Consider the following 15,691-nt stretch of genomic DNA (forward strand, 5'->3'; position numbering starts at 1 on the left):
GAATGAGACACAGCAGTTTTTATTGGATTTTAGTGGAATTTCTATTTTTCAGGAATATTTTAATGAAAAATCACCATTTTTGGCAAATACACCACCCGATTTTTTCAATAGCTCCCAGGTCGTTTGACCCATCGACTCGAAATCATTGGCCAAATGTCTTGTTATACTGGTAGAATGAGACACAGCAGTTTTTATTGGATTTTAGTGGAATTTCTAATTTTCAGGAATATTTTAATGAAAAATCACCATTTTTGGCGAATACACCGCCCAATTTTTTCAATATCTCCCAGGTCATTTGAGCTATCGACTCGAAATCAACGCCGACATGTCTTGTTATACTGGTAGAATGAGACACAGCAGTTTTTATTGGATTTTAGTGGAATTTCTATTTTTCAGGAATATTTTAATGAAAAATCACCATTTTTGGCGAATACACCGCCCGATTTTTTCAATAGCTCCCAGGTCATTTGAGCCATCGACTCAAAATCAACGCCGACATGTCTTGTTATACTGGTAGAATGAGACACAGCAGTTTTTATTGGATTTTAGTGGAATTTCTATTTTTCAGGAATATTTTAATGAAAAATCACCATTTTTGGCGAATACACCACCCGATTTTTTCAATAGCTCCCAGGTCATTTGAGCCATCGACTCGAAATCAATGCCAACATGTCTTGTTATACTGGTAGAATGAGACACAGCAGTTTTTATTGGATTTTAGTGGAATTTCTATTTTTCAGGAATATTTTAATGAAAAATCACCACTTTTGGCGAATACACCGCCCGATTTTTTCAATATGTTGATGTTGATATTTATGTTGTCAATGCTGTGCTTATGGTGAGGTTTGGTTCAGGCACAAAAAACACCTGGTTAATGTTAGGAAAAGATTATGTTTAGGCTTAAAATGCCTGTTTTGGTCGCCACAAACATGGTTGATGATTTCCCGGGGTCTCCTGAATGCTATTCAGTGTCACACTTACAAATGATGAAACACCTTGGTCCCTTGCAATTATATCTGGTTTCACACTTACTAATGTTGAAACGCAGTCTTGAACTCTTGTCAGGGGTTTGGCAGCCTTCTCGCCTGTAACCCCACCACCAGCTCCTCCACCTCCCAATAGGAAAGTTAGGTCATAAACATACGATAACATCGATGCGATATGACACATATAAATGTGAACGTATCTGGGGTTTGCAGAAACATTAGCTGCCACCATTTTATCCTGTAATACCGACAGTTTAAGTTTTTGACAGAAGTGCGATATTTTCCAAGACTCATACAGAAAAAACACATTGAAAATCTTTGAAATTGGTGTTTTACATTTTTATTGGCATTACTATAACTATACATCATATATATAAACATTACATGAAAGTACACCAGATCTCACAGCATTTGTTCAGCGGTAACGCTCAAGGATCGTAACAAACTGTTTCATTATCAGCTTCATCAGAAATGGACATAATGTTTGTACACCATTCTAGAAGACACAGTTTCATTCATTTGACTAAATAACGTCATCAAACATTATTTATTGGGGGGGGTCTTCCCTGGATTCTCTCATTTCAAATCTGCAGTTTGCTCGACTGCAGCAGCTGCTGTCCTGGAATGTGTTTGTCAGTAAATCACCCTGTGGCACAAAACTTTGGTTAAAGGATCATTTCACCTGGCAGTTACCTGAATCATTGTTCCTGCCTGCTCAGGAAATCATTTGCAGTTTAAAGTAGAGTGAACTGCGAAACAAACAAACAGAATGTGCTGCAGTAGTGCAGAAAATACTGGAATCTGTTATGCCCAAATTTGTGCAAAACATGGCACTAACAACTCAGCCTTCCCATGCAAACCTTTATTTTAAGATAACTCAATATTCTTCAGCTCTGTTGCTCTGAAATAACATTAAAATATCTCAGTGATCCTCTTGTCCACATTATTTTCTATTGTCTAGTCTCACACAGACAGTCATTTGTGTCCAGTGTGCCCTCTCAGGCTCAAAATCAATTCAGCTCATGCGTCATGAAAAAACATGAGAATCCGTCTTAGCTTTGGCTGAAGATAACACAGTTGCCGGCTGGCTCCGGCTCAGAATGAACATTAGCCTGTCTTTGAACGCGGTTGTCTTGTTTTCTGTGTTTTTTCTCCAAGCCTGGGGCAGTGGATAGCAGTCCCAGGTGTACCCTGATGCACCTGTTTTTCCTCTGGCACTGAAGACAATTTCCATAACATACTGTTTGTGCACATGTTAGCTTATTTCCCTTGTAAAATGATAAACCAAAAACCATGGTCAAGCATTAAATGAATCGTAAGTGATTTAAAATTCTGTTTTTTGAGACATCTGAGTTGCATTGTTTAAAAAAAAAAAAGCGTCAATGCTGTGTGTGTGTGTGTGTACATTGAGGAGGTGACTGAATGTCTGTTGGGACAGCAGATGGCCAGGACCTGCCCTCTAGGCGCTCTCCTGTCATTGGTCAGCTTGGCAGTGAGTTTCTCATGTCAGAACTTGTCTTAACCAAAAACTTGAGCGGCATGCAGAACACACAATAACATGTCTCCCAGGTTTCTGTAGCAATGGAGTTAGGCTTTATACACCAACTAACCATTGTTAAAGACCTTTTGATATTTACTGACATTTTAATTCTATGTTAAAAAGATTTAATATTTGTACAAAATAAATGTCTTTCAGTTGTTTCGGTCTAAAAATATTAGTTTTGCCGCTGGCCTTTGAAACCCCACATTGGTTAACTTGGTACAAATGTGTCCTTAGAAAGGGTTTATAGGCCAAGTAGTTACCAACTACATCACCACTTGTTAATAAATAATTTGCTAATGTGTACTAGATGAATTAGAAATCTTTATTAGGAACTTTAGCGTTTAATATCTATATGGTAATAATACAGTTATTAGTGTTGGTAACAACTTAAAGAATAAGTTCACCCAATTGAAAATTCAGTCATTATCTACCCGCCGCATAGTGACTGAATTTTCATTTTTGGGTGAACTTATCCTTTAATAAATTATAGTAGATTGTTTGTTACATCATTATCTATGTCATCAGTGACAACCCATAAATCCTTTATAAATGTGTGCCTTATAACAAAGAGGATGAACATCATTCAAAGGGGAACCCAAAGTTTGTTCTTATAAATGGCTTCTAATTGATCTATAGAACATTTGTCAATAATTTAATAACCATTGATAAAGCTGTTAGTTACAGCTTATAAACCCTTTATAAAGGGGGCTTTAGTAGAAAATGTTACCTTAAAACCCATATTAGGGAAGCACGATATTGGATTTTTGACAATATTTTGGTCGATTGCTGATATACGCACATATTTCTTCCACCTAATTGCAGAGAACATCTACTGTAGTGGAATCAACATATATTGTGCCATCTCTTATCATGATGGCTGACCAGTAGATGCTTTTGAAATATATATAAATCCTGGGCAAAACAGCAAAAGGTACCTAGACAACAGTTTGCATTGCATGTGCATAATTGAAGGATCATTTTATTGACCTGAATATTGGCAGAAGTTTTTATTTTGGGCCCTAGTCTATATTATATTTTAAAGCATTTTTCAGCTGATACCGATGACGTGCCCAGTTTATCGTATCCCTAATCAGTATCTAAGTAAACCTGAGCTAAACTGTTGCTAGTTCATTTTGTTAGTGACCCTTTTAAAGGCAGCAGAAAGTGAACCAATAATATCTCCACTACTTTAAGGTATTTGAGTCTTTTCATGTGCATATCTGCACAGCTGTGGCTTCGACTGTCACAGTCTGACAGCAGACATCTGGCAAACCAAAGGTGGCTTATACTGTGCTTTGGTGCACACTTAAAATGGATTTAGCTCTACAAACTCACTCAAATGAGATGTGACAGGAAGTAAATGTGCGAGTCACATCGATCTCAGGACGCTGACGGTCGAATCTCCTGATGTGCGCTGAAAGATGGTGTAAAATTAAACTTATGAGGACAGAGCCTAGTAGCTCGTGTGTATGTGGGCCTTTTATATCTGTCTTTACAAGGACAAAATTGAGTTTTAAGCATTGGCAGTGAGAATCTTTTTTGGTGTATCTGGCATTTTGGACAGATTGCTTCTTCAAAGGGCCTTTTGAGGTCATAGGTTTGGTTTTAAAAAATGGTTTACTCTGATTTGGGTTTCATTTTCATACATGAGTTATTCTGAATGAAATGCTAAGATTTCAGAATTTGCTTTGTTGAGTACAATGTTGATAGAATCGATAGAATCGATGGCCTGAGCAATGAAAACGAACCCTCCACAATTAGGTTCGGGTTCAGGTTAAGGTTACGTAAGGTTTTGGGATTAAGCATATTGTTTTAATGTCAGGTAGCAAGGGTTCAAGACAGCGAGAGGAATGAAGAGAAAGAAAGAGTCCTAACTGTTTGATTAGACTGGGTGTGGCTGCAACGCGGGTTTGTTTCGTCCTCCGCACAACTTCATACACCGCAGAGGAGGAGCATTCACTGCCTGATTTTGTTGGCTTGCTCACATTCTGTTGATTTGGTCTTTTTCTTCTACCACGCATAAGTAGGCTGGTAGTTAAATGTAAGGGTGCTCCAATCAGGCTTTTAGGGACTATCACCAATCAAAAGATGTTTTTTTTTTTTTTACTTTATTGTCATCTAAAGTTGTTATTCATGACATCATGAAAACCATCTCTGGAAAGTTCTGGAAATAAATGATTACTTTTATTTTGATCGACTCAAAGGAATAGGTTTTTAAACAAAATGAAAAGTTATCTTCTTTAGTAAACTAAAAAAAAGGACAGAACTGTCCCATACTCTGTTGTCCGAGTCCCTGTGAGGTCTTTGTGCCCTGAAGCCACTACTCCACCACCTGGTCACTGCTTGTATTATCAAGCACATTGTATATCATCCCCAACTGGAGGACAACAGGACGCTGTGAGTCTCGATCCCTGCAGTACACAAGCTGTTTTAGCGGGAGAGAAACTGACTCACAATTATCTGATCGACACTTCTAATCAGCATACACATATATATATATATAAAGAACACCAAATCAAATTATTTTGCCATCTGTTGTGATGTGATATACAAGTCAGAGTGTGCACAGGCTGTTTTATTTTGAAAACTGACTGAATAGTGTATGCCCTTCATGTGCCTGACTCCCTGCCCTACTCAATCTGTTACAGCTTGATCCGGCTTCTATCAAAAATAGACCTGGTGGGTATTTCTAAGTGGAGCAGAGGAGCTGGGATGCTGTAGCACGTCTGGTGGAATCACAAGCACGGACTAGAATGACTGTGATCAACTCTGGCGTTTGTGTCGCAGCCAGAACACAACACGGCCGCGCCTGTTGGAATCAAGCTTTAAGGCATGTTACATATGCATTACAGGTAATTGAAATATGAACCGTGCTGATTCGTTCCTGTTGCTGTTTTGTAACTCAACAAAGCAACAAATAAAAATTGAGGAAATACTTATTTGAACCTCCTGAACGTTATAAAAATAAACTGTGGCCTTCACAACCAGAGATATTTGTTGAACATTTTCCAACAGATTTGTCCAAAAGTCACCTGTCCAAACAAAACACTCAAAGATAAGCCAACACTAAAACTAAGAGCATACACACACAATGTAACAAGGAATATTATATGCAATGATTATCAAAATCTCAATACTTCTCACAAGCCAACATGTAAAATTGCGGAAGGTTAAGTGAGCAGTCAGAGTTTTTGGACTCCTGAACGTCTGACTGACTGTGTATGACATATGAAATAAAGTCTGCTTCAGCTCACAGGTGTATGTGTGTGTGTGTACAGTATATGTATATATATATATATATATATATAGAAATAAATGCATTGTGCTATGTGAAACGACAACAGAGACTCGCGTGAGTCCTCTCAGTACTATGTCTTCTCCGGCGTTAGCTTGTTGGTGGAGAAGAGGATGACGAGGATTAAGTGAAGATTCAGGCCAGTCCTTGCTGCTCGCACGTCAACTGCATTTAGGCTCGCTCCTCCATTAGAGGCAAAGTGATTCAACCTAAAATCACATCTACAGTGACATGCAGCCTCGTCGGAAAGGCTGTAACCCAATCCCAGGGAGTTTTTTGTGTCGCCTTCACGACTTCCGAGACAGATGGCGAGGCCTCGCGCAGAGGTTTTGTGCCCTCTTTTTTCACACCTGCTTCTTGTGTTCCTGTTGCGTTCCTTTGTGTTCAATCGAAGGCTGTCCTGATTTATGTGACACTGGCTCAGTCCCACGCTCTGCCCTCTCCGGTGCTGCTCCGTGCCTGGCTTACAGATCCAATCACAGAAACATGACAGCAGAAAATAGACCATTATTCTGCGGTAGCGACCTTCCACGGAGGGATCTTTGACGGTGTGCAGAGCTGCCACACAGACTGAAACACTGATACCTTCTGGTTCCATGTTTGGGTGTTTTTAACATCAATAAGCATGTAGAACAAACAGGATTACTGTTAAAAATGGCAGTCTTTACATCAGGTATTTTGGTCAAAGCGTGATAAAGATTATAGGAATGCAAGCTTAAACATGTCGTCATGCACAAAAACACTAACCGTAGGGCACAAATTTATACAAAAAAATTTACATTTTGTAAAGTGTATTTCTATTATAAATAAGTGTGAGCAAATCTCCTTTTCTTAAGCTCTAAATTCTCTTGTATTAGGCACAGAAACCCACCTAGAATATCATATAATCCTCAGGATCCGCTTATACATGTGTGAAGAGCAGGATATGATTACTGCCCCACCTGGCTGTTAGGTAAAGGAGCCGTCAGACGTCGTCTCATAACCGATACTGTGTTCAGGTGGAGGTGTATATGTACACGAAGACCAGCAGCAGGAGGTTGAGCACGATGCCGATGACCCCCAGCACAGCCAGGAATCTCTCCTCTGGTGTGCTCAGGTGTGGACACGTGAGGTCCATGAAAAACCTTGTCAGTGACTTGACTAACTACAAAAAAACAGTGATTATTATTTATATCGTAGGTGCTCAGGAGTAGATAGGCCCACAGGTTTTCCTACTACTAGCAAGTTAACTCAAAGGTGCCTTTTTAGATAGATTTAACTGGCAGTGACAATATCTTCAGTCTGACTAAAGGAGCTTGATTGCTGAAGGAAAGAGAAACCACAGACATGTCAAATACGATTACAGTCAGATCAAAGAGCTATGCCGTCATGGATCAGTATAAATACACAGATATATCGGCATTACCAGACAGGAAACAGCAGTCTTTTGCGAGAGAAAATGTCTTGAAAAAAGTGGAGATGCAGTTTAAAAGTGAACGACTCCACCTGTAGCTCCCTCTCTGTGATTGGCAGCAGTCTTTAGCCAACAGAGCGAAGCTGTCTCAAGGTATAAGCATCAAAGCGGGTGCAGATATACATTGGCCACCATCCAGCTGAACACGCTGCCAATGGTCCTCACATCTCACTCTGAATAATCAAACCCTCTCAGTGCATAAAGACTTAAAGAGAAGAGTCGGGGACGGTCGCCAAAGTCTCTCACTCACAGCAAAACCCTTAGGTGACGGAGGTGTAGATGTAGACAAATATGACCACTAAAAGATTGAGGATGGTTCCGATGATGCCCAGCACGGCTAGAATCCGCTCCTCGCGGTCGTTCCCCGAGTCGTCCTCTCTCGCATGAGCGCTGCAGACATAGCGGCCGCCGGGGACCATGGTTACCATCACAGAACCCCACCCCCACAGGGCGCGACGCCTGGATGTGAAGAGGGGGAGGAAGGGTGGAGGTGGAGGACAGAGTTGAAATTAAAGAGAGGAGAGGGGCAAATCGAGATAAGAGGGAGAAAGAAAAGAAACTGGTTAATTGTTTCTGACACAAAGTGGCTGAAAATTGACTCTCTCATTCCCTAAAACAGGAGCAAACACACACACACACACAGACACACACTTTTTTATGACTGGAAACCTTTTCCTGCATGCATTTGGGCATTGAATATTAATCGCATAACTGCAAGAACTTTAAAACCAGTGGAGAATGAAATGAGATTTTGTCTTTGTTTGTCCTCCATTCTCCTCATTCTTCCAGAACTTTTTGTCCTTTTTTCCCCTCTTCTTGGCGTACATCCTGTTTACTTCGCTCTTATCCTCCTTTCTCGTTTCCCTCCACTTCTCACCTCTGTTCACTACTTGTTTCTACTTTCACATCCCATTGACTCGAGACAAGGCCAACTTGACAAGACAGCATCCTACACAATGCCAACAGCCTGTGTTGTTTTCTGCATTCACACTCCTCAAAGTGTGACCTGCAGGCCAATGGCTGCGCTCAGATAGACTTTGTGCAGCCCCCAAACTAGACATGAAAAGCATGCATTAAGTCTTACAGTAATCACTCCATTTCAACACTTTCACTTTCAATAGCCTATATTCACTACTCGACTAAAGCATCAGACTGCAACCCCAACAACAAGCATCTATACACAAATTCAGGGGAGTAGCAAAAGAAGACAAATTACCATTACTGTGGTGGCATCACTCTAGTTTTCTACTTATACTTATGTGTTACGTTACTTTTGAGAAAAATGAAATCCGGAAGAACCCGTGCAGTTCCCAGCTGCTCCAGCAGTTGTTGCAAACTTTCATTTGAGGACAATACTAACTAATTACTTAATCAGTAGTCCTCAATCACAGTTATTCAAATATTACTCATTAACAAGTCATGAATCAAGTCGTTCCTGATTCATTCCTTACCTGTTAATCAAAACTTTGATAATTTCGTGATGATCAAATGCAGCTTTTGATTGATTATGCTAACTAGCTAGTGCAATAACATTGAAAACTTGAATTGTGGCAGATGGTCAAGTTTTTTCTCTATTTCTCAATTATTTATTCTGGATATTTTCATAAACAATGTCTACAATGTAAAATCTGAATCGTTAAGATTGCCAGCCAAAAAAGGCACCGTCATTAGTTATTGGGGGCGACTGCCTGACATCATCAATCCAACTACCCATGCTGTTGTCACTGTCAGTAGATAGCAGCAGAGTCACTACACCTTGCCATCTCAGTAATGGCAGTGGCATTAAACAGTGGAACACACAAATCGGTTGCCAAATTTGTCTGTGTGTTAGAAATGACTACTTTTAGAAAGCTAGTGGTTGTATTCACCTGGTGAGTGTCAGACGAATTATCCTCTGTCATCAATGCTAGTGCCGTTAGCTAAATTTAGTGGTTTCAGTGGACGGTTTGGCACTTAAATGAGGAAGTGAGATGGAAAAACCACCATGAAAAAATATTTACATTTTTTGTTAGACCTCTAGTGGCCATAGTAATTATTATGGCAGCAAAGGAGGAAGTCAGGCAAAGGAGTATAAAGTGTGACAAGTCCGCATAGGGTGGGGTTTGGGACGAATGATTGAGACATACAAGCACAGGACTTTCACCCAGTAGACTGTTGTCTGTGTCCTGTGTGAAAGCAAAGCCAAGTTGTTTTAGTGCCTACACCTAACCAAACTGCGACTTACCAACTTACAGGCCTTTAGGTATGAGGATGTATTGGGGAAAATGGATCAACGGACCTGAGGTGACAGATAACATGAGCTTCCTGTGAATTCAATGCTCAAAGAATTTGATATCAAACCCCAGTATGAGATTGATAATACATTTTATGACAAGTCGATGGGTTTTCCTATGCGGCCCTCAATCATATTCTGGCTACTTCAATTGTCATCCAAACCCCTGCTCTTATGTCATATTTCCAGCTGTCACTTCTTCTCTCCCTCCTTTAATAACTCTGCTAAAATCATATTTTAAGATCAACTGGTATCACATGAATAATCAATACACTGGATGAAGTAATTTGGCGCAATATTCCACGAAGTTAAATCTGGTGTTAAAATCCCTCATGGTCCTTCGTCCCCCCTCAACCTTCACTGAGCATTAACGTTGATGTAGAATCAATGGTGTCTGTTTAAAAATGAATGAGGTCGGACGCTGATGAGGGAATTATCTGCAGTCCTCTGAGACAGTTTAGCAGCACAGAGGGAGAGGGATGTTAGGATGAGGACAGTGCACACGTGTGTGTGTGTGTGTGTGTGTGTGTGTGTGTGTGTGTGTGTGTCTGTGTGTGTGTGTGTGTGTGTGTGTGTGCTAAAATGAAAATGACTCCTGGGCTTAACACAGGAAGTGAGATTTCCACTACATTGAACTGTCCACAGTTAGGTCCACTGGTCAGTTATATCAGCGAATACTAATAATAACAAATAGCTTCAATAAAAGCACAACAAGGAGATACAGTATATAATTAAAAATACACTGTTTTAAGATGTTTTTTTTTATGGTGGATCTCAACTTTTATCACGCCCTGTTGACATCAAAGACTCTACTGTAAATACAAACAGAAAAAAAGATGAACTCTCAAAACTTTGTCTCCTCTTGTCTCTTCTTCTTTACCCTCCACTTGTTCTATCTTTTTTATGTTTTTGGTGCGCTGGGTAAACCTTTCCACATCCAGCAGCTGTTCTGGCAGCCCACGGGTGTGTGTGTGTGTGTGCGCATGTGCGTGTGTACGTAAAGTAAGGACAGGGACAAGGCACTATCTTTTGATGCAGCTTAGCCATTCAACAGTGTAATGTCATTATTTCCAACCCAATTAGAGGGAATGCATGGCACACCTCAGGGCCGTAAAGCGCACAGATAGAAGAGAAAAAAATGGGAAATGACAAAAAATGGGGAAGCCAAGATTACTGAGTACAATAGATGAAAGGAAATACACAACAGAGATCATTTGTTACACCAACAGATGACCCTAACATCCAGACATTTTGGCCTTGATTTGCTCATACAAGTGTTGACCTGAACAGGTGGTGTTGTTGTTTAAAGCAGCAATAAAGATTAGTAAACTGTACACTGCAAAAAAAAAAAAAAAATGTATATGTCCACTCCATGGAGCTGTGGGAGAGAACTGGCCACCTGTCAGAGTGTCTCATTTTATCCACCTGAATTATCAGTCTATGCAAGCTATTATTTACACAGGTTTTATGTCACATAAATATACTGTAATACTGTATGTGCAGTGCATTACATAGAAATACTCTCCCATGGTTTTGTCAGATGAAAGATGGGCTTTTTAAGCAATGTGCCATGTCTTTTAAAGTGTGTTGTCTTTTACTGCAAGTTTAGGCAGCTGCCCCAAATGTGCCAGTGATGTGTATGATACTTATGACACTGATTCGTGATCATATGCTGTGTTTTCTTACATTTGATTTGCAGATGATATATTGCAGTTTAATACTTTAAGCTGTCAGAGTTACACAAAAGGGGACCCGAACATAGACAAAACTCATGCTTGAATACACAGGGAATGATTAACTAATGGAACACAGGTGAGGAGCAAAAACAGGTGGGAAAACAGACAAAGGGAGGAAATAGAAAGTGAAACATAGCACATGGATATCACTACAAAATAAAACAGGAAATCAACAAACCAAAACACCTCAAACCATGATATAAGTTCTGCTGTATACTTCTTTGATAATGTTGGATTTTACTTGATTTTATACATCCTATATCGTTTTTATTATTATTATTATTATTATTATTATTATTATTATTATTATCATCATCATCATTAGAGGGTTTTATTAAATCCTTTGTGAGTGTGTGTGTGTGTCATCATGGCAAAAGGTTGTCTAACACAGAAGGGATTTTGGGTATTTTGCTCGGTGGTAATATGTCTGTCCCACATTTGTTTTGATTTGCAGATCAGTGTAAACCAGTTCCACTCATTACCGTCGACTCTAGCGCCACAACCATGCAAGATGCAGTCAGGAAACTTTACAGCTGTGCAGCTGTGATCAAAATGAAGGCTGAATTCGAAGACTGGGGTGGTCTCGTATAATAAAATAGTAATCACTCCTAAGTAATCATGGGTCAGAACTGGAACATGCTGATGGACACTGCAGCTGGACTGATCCCACTGCAAGATGGTCTCTAGTTTTTACTATTATTATCAAGAGGTTTTTATATTCTCCATCTTATTAACATTAATTATTGCAATCCATCCTTATTTTTATGATTAGTCTATAAAAAAAAAAATTTTTTCATGGTGATAAAGTTTACAAAACAAACCAGTGCAGACAGAGCAACAAAAGCAAACACACACACACACACACACACACACACACACAAATACTAAACAACAATGTGGAAGACAAAATGGTCGATGATGGTCAGAAAATACAGACAATAACTAACAGTTAAACATAATACGGTCGGTCAGTGTCCAGAGGGAGTGATTATAGTTATGAGGTAGCATTGAGTATTGAGTTTACAGTATGTGTTTCAGTTTGTTTGGGTATTTGTATGAGTGGCAGTGTCATGTATTAGTGTTTGCAGTCAGGAGTATGGCTTCTGAGTGGTGGGAAGAGTAAAGGTGAAAAGGGGTGAGAGATAGCATGTATCTCTCACGTGTACATACACATACACACACACACACACACACACACATGCATGCACATAAACACATATATAAGGCATGGGGTGATTATAGTCATATTCAGTCTTACTGCTATAGTAAAATAATGATAATAATAATAATATTGATAATAGTGTAATTTCCTCTTGGTATTCACAGGATTTAGATCTGTCACAGTGCATGTCTTCATTGTGAATGTGCATACATACAAACAGGAAGAGTGAGTTAGTGCTTGGCTTGCAGCCCCGTCCACAGATAAAGAATAATCATGATTTATCACACATACATATGCTGCATATTTAAGCATGAACATTATTATGCCATTATGCATTCCAAGAGAATATCTTGGATGTATTCTCTTTCACCTCAACTCCCTCCTTCCCTCCCTTCAAGAACACAGAGTCTTAATGAGACGCAGCAGCTCAAGCATTTAGTCATTCAAATTAATATTTGAATACGCCCATTGTGTTTCAGCCATTCAAGCCTCTGCATCACTGTAACAAAGGAGGAGGAGGAAACAGATGTGATTGTCTGACTATTTAACCTTATCAATGATAAAAACTAAAATCTAACATAAACTACTAAAATATGATTTATTATTTGTCACGAGTCTTCATCACAGTTAGTTTTTAAATTAAAGCTCATGTTTGCCAATTTCAGTCTGAGGGATTAGTTAAAAAGTTCTCCCTGCTGTGTCAGGCAGCTGTGTAATTAAACCTGCATGTTGCAAAAGCTGCACAAATATGATACTCAACTTGTTTTGGAAGCGAGCATCGAGGACGCCGTGCTGTGCAGGGACAAACGCAGAGCAGCACTGGGGAATTCACCGACGGCTTCCCCGCCGAATGAGCAATGCATGGCAGTCTGCCCCACGAAACTCATACATAATATTCATCACAATTGGTGCAGATAGATGCTCTGCTTATTTCACTGTCAAATTAATTTATGTAGGGTGTGATATAAATTCCCAGCGGACGGTCCATCTGCAGTGCAGCGTGCATTACTGTGGGAGTCTGAGAGGTTACACTGTGATCCAAGGTAATCTTGTAAAATCGTCTAGAAGGGAAAGAGACGGTGAGATGCATATTTTAAATTACTCCAGGAGAAAAAAGATTGCTTTAGTAGAAGAAGAAGTCTCTAATTAAGTAAAATAGTCCTGAAATAGCCAGTAACCACTTCTCTGTGCAGACATAACCACAAGGCGCTCTTGAAGGAATGTTTTCCCCTTCATTACACAGGTAGTGTTTCCTCTCCACAAGCTTCATGAACCAAATGTTCCCTTCTAGGCTTTTTAGAAAGATTTCAATGGGTGGAGTCTGTTGAGGATGAGGTGTGATTGTATCTGACACGGGCTCATCACTTAGTATTTGAATTATTACGTGAGTAAAATTGTTTTTCAGCAGTATTGCAAAGATGATATGGGGATTGGTTTAATCAAAGGATTGAAGATTTGTGGAGGGAGTGATAAAAATAGTTTTGCCTCTAGCCGTCATAAGACATTTTTACGTGGCTTGATTGCAGTTTCAGTCGGATAGGTGTTTCCATGTTTTTCATATAAAGCCAGCTGTGATGTGTTCCTATTTGACACGCTATCTATTAAATGATCCATAACACTTTAATGTCCACAGTGAAATTTTATAATTTCCTTTACAGCACAAAGAGAAGCACAAATCCATTGAAATAAAATGGTCCTGAATACAGGATTGAACTGAACTAAACTGAATGTTAGAATAAGAACAACTTAAATTTTAATAACATGTGCTTTGATCCAGTTTAAATCTGATATTTACACTTTCCAAGAAATTTGTCAACCAATTCAGGCATGATAAATATGTGAAATCAAACATTTTCATTTTGCCGTGTGCAGCCATCTGTCTTGAAAGTTTCCACAGGCAAATTTTATGTTTCCACCCCTAACAGAAAAAAAGTTCTGTAGAGCTTTCCCTTAACATACTAAAACCAGTTGTTATTCATTCAAAATGCCTGAAAGGACCAGAGTGAGAGGTAAAGAGACAAAGCCAGAAAGACTGAGCAGAGTGGTGAAGAAGAGTATTATGTGTTATGTGAGGTGACAACCTTCAAAAATACATGCCTCCAGGCAGAAATCAAATTGAAACATCAATGAGGTTCAATATATAAAAAGAAAGATCGCGTACGAGCAGACACAGACAGACAGACAGTCAAGTGAAGTTATCCAGTACAAATGTTCTGTTAGGCAAATGCATTTAATCTCTGCAAATGCATTTAATCTCTGCATGCTCACACTGCTGCACCCTCTCTGAGTTCATCTCATTAACAAAAGGAATATACAGTATAAAAAGTACACGTGCACTTGTGTGAACCTATTTTGGTAACTGCTGCAGTGTGGGTACAGTAGATCCAGCACTGAATGTACCAGAAGTTTTAACTTGAACTGACTGGCACTGACTCCAATGCTGTTAATGAGCAACTGAGAATGCATGAAGAGTTTTATCATCTTCATCATCTCTGGTTCCCATTGGATACTAATGATTCAGAGACCTTTAGGTTTACTAATGTATGTGCTCCCTGACCAGACTCAGCAACACGTCCCAGGAATCCACAATCTTTACATTATTGTCGAACGATTTAACATAAAATGAACATCAAACATGCTAGATGGTTAAATTACTTTCTCGGTGTAGGGCTGATGGCAGTTTTGATAAAAGCAAATTTCATTCTGTTTTCCCCTCGAGAGGACGTTTTGATAGCAATGAATCTCATTTCCTTTCCCACAGCCACCGGCTCGTCACCTGTGCCACACGGCCGGCAGCTGTTAGTTATCATCGAGCCAGCAGAAAGAGAGCGTTTGAATGAATGTTTCATCGCTCATCCTCCTCCCCACATGTTTTTTCAGGGAGCATGATAACTGATTTGGCTCACTGTCAGTTGTGTCTTCGTGTAAACACAGTTACAGGGTATAAAAATCTTGATATCTATAACGTGAGCTCGAAAAGATGCAGATAAATATTTGTACCTTTATCATTGAAGATATGGTTTGTAGCGTGCTACAAGCATAAATGCCATCTACAGCTATCCGCCTATAGGTATTCATTCAACCTTACCTGGTAACAGTGCGATCGTTAACAAGCTTGCAGCTGTTACCCTTTCCTAAATTTCTTCCAAACAATAGAAAATGAGGGTGGCAGTTGCGCTACGCATGCACGCACCCTCTTAAGCTCCAATTGAAGCTCATGTGTTTCTTGGGACAAAAGCTCTAT

This window comes from Pagrus major, chromosome 2 (assembly GCF_040436345.1).
Source record: "Pagrus major chromosome 2, Pma_NU_1.0".
Lineage (NCBI taxonomy): Eukaryota > Metazoa > Chordata > Actinopteri > Spariformes > Sparidae > Pagrus > Pagrus major.